This window comes from Schistocerca nitens, chromosome 2 (genome assembly GCF_023898315.1).
Source record: "Schistocerca nitens isolate TAMUIC-IGC-003100 chromosome 2, iqSchNite1.1, whole genome shotgun sequence".
Taxonomy (NCBI): Eukaryota; Metazoa; Arthropoda; class Insecta; order Orthoptera; family Acrididae; genus Schistocerca; species Schistocerca nitens.
This window is the reverse complement of record NC_064615.1, coordinates 1059861644-1059866653: the sequence shown is the minus strand read 5'-3', so window position 1 is coordinate 1059866653 and position 5010 is coordinate 1059861644. Positions and strand designations below refer to the sequence as shown.

Here is a 5010-nt window from a genome sequence, read left to right as displayed (position 1 = left end):
TAATTGAGATACCAGAAATATTCAAGCATATGGCTTCTTGCTAGAGATGAACCTTTATTTATGTTTGTTTGGATCATTAATTTCAGAAGCATTATAGACAGAAAAGTGGAGGTAATGGACTAGTACCACTATTGAAATAAGCCCTTCACATTATATGACGACATGCACATTCAGCATCAGTTATGGTTGGTCAAACACAGCTGTGACTCTGAAAGTATTATATTAATAAGAAGCAACATTGCCTTTTTCTCCTGAAAATATCAAGTAACGTAACAAATGTGTTTGATTCTGCTTCCAAAATGACAGTTTTGTTTAATACTCCACATGCCTACAGGACTTTGCGATGTTAACACAGAGGAACTCAGACATCTGTATAAGTGTAGTGAAATGAAAACAGTATTATTGGGTCATATGAATGCCTCACTTTTGTTCCGACACAGTTCAAGACTCGGGATAAAAGCTTTACACCTGGTGTTCTACATGGCAACTTCACACACAAGAACTTTTTGCCGACACTACTACCACTTACATAAGTAAGCTTTTCCTGTGTTACTTTCAAGTAATGCACTTAAGCTATTCCTGATTTAAATGGAAGATCTGTACTTCCCACTTTCATATTAACAGCCTCAAAATGCATATTGTAGACTTTGGGATATGTTACAGGTCAGTGTCACACCAAGATTGGTCACTCTCCAACTAGTGTTTACCAGTAAATAAGTGGCGGAAAATTACGGGTATAGGACGGCTTAAACATATGGAGAATGAGATTTTCATTATTCACTCACTGTATTTAACATTTATTATTCCTTTAAAATCGCACAACTTCAATAAAACACAGTTTAATCACTCATCTGCACACTTATGTCACTTTTAAACTGCAAAATCTTCTAAGAGCTGTCTTGAATCTTCACGAGTCTCTCTCAACAGCCTTGATGTGGATAGATACGTACAGCAACCAGTAATCAGAGTCAGAACTGTGTCTGCAAAAACACAAGGATTATTAAACAATTTTTGCTGTCATTAATTACTAGCAATATAATTGACAGAGTAGATTGCTAATATTTGCTATAATGAATATCACATTTGCAAGAACGATCTCATTGAAGTAATTAAGTCCATCGAAACGCTTAGAAACTAACCTCTCGTCTGACGAAAACGGTCTAAAGACGCAGTGGCAATTTCTTCAGATCTGTTGACAATGATATTTTGAGTTATCACTTTACTGAGTGACTGAAATGTAGTTCAGGTACCTGTGAACATAACAATATGTTAGAATTCATTTTATAAACACGAACTATGACGCTACTGCATGGCTACTTACATATTAATTACACTATTAATATTTTCACAGTTGTTTCTTTAATACAAAATTAAAGCCAACGGAAGAACAAACGTAAAACATACTTACCAATGACAGGTTTGTTGAGATGCAATTTTCTGTGTGGACAGATGTAACTTTTTCATACGGTGGTGAGTCGCAGAAATCGCAGGAGTCACAGAAATCGCAGAAGTAAGAAGTCGCAGAGGTAGCAGAAGTCGCAGAAGTAGCAGATATCGCAGTGGTGGAGAGCGGAGGGATACAAGAGCTGGATTCCTTAACTGCGAGTCACAGAAATCGCAGAAGTAAGAAGTCGCAGAGGTAGCAGATATCGCAGTGGTGGAGAGCGGAGGGATACAAGAGCTGGATTCCTTAACTGCGACAAATCACAGTTAAGAATAACAGATACTGAAAAGTAGCATTCACAGAAATCACTGATATCGGAAAATAGCAGTTTAGCCCATCACTAGAACCACTTGAACCTAACTAACCTAAGGGCATTACACACATACATGCCCGAGGCAGGATTCGAGCCTGCGACCGTAACGGTCGCGCGGTTTCACACTGAAGTGCCTACAACCGCTAAGTCACGAGGACCGGTAAATTATAGGAACCTCAAATGGATACCACTGCGAGAAACAGCTGCAGATAGAATCAACACATACTAGAAAATTCCAGTGGAACAAATTTCGCAGCTAGGAAGTAACAGTGTTTCTGTTGCTTCAATATTCTGCGCCTCAAGCAGAAGAGCTTTCCCATATACGATTATACAGAGTGACACGAAATTAGCGCACTCGGACGTCACAGCGCGGTTCCTTGCAAACTAAGGGCACAAAAAATTTTCGGTAGAAAATGGACTTCAAAGAAAGGCGTTTTGCAACAGTGTAACGACTTGTCCGATAAGAATCTTCATTCAGTAAACGCAGACCTTCTGCCCAGCTATGGCAGTTGGTATTTATGTGCGTTGGAAGTTTTTAATTTCGGGTCTAGGTGGTCTTTTATTGTCTGTTTCTGATCTGCCCAGTAATACTGCATTACATATTTTGTATTAAACAGTACGTATCCTACAGATACAGTGTCTTAATGTTAAACATACCAATTATCGATCAAACATACTAAAATCTTCATAAAGAGTAGTAATCAGTCATAAGTAAATTGTCATCGCACAGAAATAATGAAAAATTTATCAGTGTGGAGTTGTTAGACGTACTACATTCAGTAAGACTGGCGAGCTGTAATATTTTAAATACAGTGTAAGTGACAGGTTGTCTCTTCCAAATTATACATAATCATCAGCACAGATGCCCTAATTGATCTCCCTACGTCTCCAATTATCAAGCTACTAACTGGATCACCTCGTCTAAGAGGGAAGTATAGAAAATGACTTTTCCTCCTTTTTGAGTTAGTGCTGTATAATTGTACATATGTTGTGTAAGATATTCTGAAATTGCTGTGTAACGATTAATAAACCAGATATCATATTACTCAGTATAAAATTATGAAACTGAACAAGCAGCTACCCCTGGGCCAGAACTCCAGAATTGAGTGTTTTAACATCAAAGTCTACACATTGCATTAACTTTTTTTCTCTCTTTCTTCGTCACAGTTCTGTGCGGACGTTGTATGACGCCTTCTCGACGGCTTTCGATGAAACCTTCAGCCACAAGGGGACCGCTCCTGATCCTCATCGCCGATTTCGCCTAGACTGAAAGTATATGCTGGGCTAGGCTAGAAATGGAAGTAACGGAAGTGGGAGCTTAGCGTTGGGCGCCGGTCTGTCGATGAATGAGTATTTTGTGTTAGCGTAGTCGCCATGTAGGGGTTGGGGTAGCGCAAAGATCGGAGAAAGGCAATATGAAGGTGGTGCGGTTGAATCCCTATACGGAAAACGTTTTCATTTTCTATTTTTATGTTACTTACACTGCAAGTAAGCCGTAATAATGATCAGTATGCCGTAGTCATTACTGTTTTTCAAAAAGAGCATGAAAAGGAAGTCAAAGGAAATTTGGGGGCTGCAAACAAATTTCTGAGAATGGATTGTACTTACAGTGGCCACCAGCACTCCACAAACAGCTTTCCGAGGAGAGTCTGCTATTAAAGCTTACGGGACATCGTTTTTCGTTAGTTTCATTTTTATCTTTGATCAGCGCTCGATAGCTAACCTCCGATATCTCTCGGGCATGGATGTGCGTGATGTCCTTAGGTTAGTTAGGTTTAAGTAGTTCTAAGTTCTGGGGACTGATGACCTCAGATGTTAAGTCCCATAGTGCTCAGAGCCATTTGAACCACTTTGAACCATTTTTTCTCATCTCTGGAAGACTGCATCAAAATACACTCCACTACACATCACCAGCTATCCTCGCCAAACTTTAGCGAAATGACGCTTTCCGTGTGGTTTCTGCCAGACAGAGCAGTGAGCGAGACCATTTACGAATGTAAATCAAGTTTTTCTATAGAAACTTCAACACAACCATGTAGGAGTAAAAATGCGGCGTTTATAACGTTGGCATTATGTCGACAAAATTACTGCTTCCCCTGTTTTTACGATGAATATGGCCACCGCACATGTAAATCAACATCTGTAAAATAACAAGAGAATCTAATTTTATGTATGAAGTTCTCGTGTACGCCTTGCAGTCCCTTCCTGGAAATTTATTTGGTACCCAAAAATTTTCTTCCCCTTTTCTTTTAAATTGTTTTATGATAACATTAATAAATGCCGTATACTGAGCTTTATTTCGGCTTATTTGCAGTGTAAATAACGTAGGAACAAAAAAAATGTTTCCACATAGGGATTCTAACCCACGACCCTCACATTACCATTATGTACTCTCTCCGCTGCGCCAATCGCTGCATGGAAACTACGCTAGCGTAAACTGTTCATTCCTCGTCTCACCCACACCAAAAATACTATTTTTTCTAAGCGCTTGGCCGTCTGGAGCTGCAGGTTATGTGACTTTCATTTTGGCCAAGTCCTGCACGTATCATAAATTTGGAAGGAATCGGTGGCGATGAATAGATGCGGTCGCCTTGTCAGTTTTATAACGCAGAGTGTGGCCAGCCCGATACGGAAAGCGATGAGTTACCTCGTCTGCTCGCAAACTGGGCGGCACAGTTCCATGACATTGAATGGCACACTTCTCGAACATGTGGTTACAGTTTAGACAGACTGCCTGTCCTTGACGTCCATACTCTGGCGAAAATAAGACTGGACGAAATTTTGTCACAGACATTTTTCTATCGCTACTATGCAAGGAATAGTGCTGTGGTGGCCTTGTGTCTGTCGATGTATAGTCCTCGACTTCGAGTGCTCGCCGCTGATTGACTGTCGTTTTATCGATGTAGCTCCACAAAGTTGTATTTCAGGCCTTTGGGTGGTGGAAAATTTTACTGTGTTCGGCTTCTTCTACCCTGCCCTGACCTTGTTATCGGGTTGTTTGTCTCCACTGTACAGGCTGTCCCAAAAAAACACCGGCAAACTTTAGCGACAGGTTCTTCACACACAGATAAGTATTGGTGTCCCATTTATCTTGACCATCCTAAATAACTGTTTTTCCACATGCCAAATACAAAATGTTTCAAGCAAATGTTCTTTAGCCATCAGGGGGACATCATCAATCAGCATCATTGTCTTCGTTGTAGCTTTGTTTCTTACAAAGATATCAACAGCGGTATAACTTTTTTTAAATAAC

The 5010-nt window shown here is 40.0% G+C and overlaps 1 long non-coding RNA gene across 1 annotated transcript; it reads right to left on the bottom strand.

Moving 5' to 3' along the window:
- Positions 1–814: 814 nt before the first annotated feature.
- Positions 815–4792, bottom strand: LOC126237419 (uncharacterized). The gene is made up of 3 exons (XR_007545071.1): positions 1409–4792; positions 1140–1250; positions 815–980 (listed from the first exon to the last, which is right to left on the bottom strand). It is a non-coding gene; the product is annotated as an uncharacterized LOC126237419 (long non-coding RNA).
- Between the last annotated feature and the right edge of the window lie 218 nt (positions 4793–5010).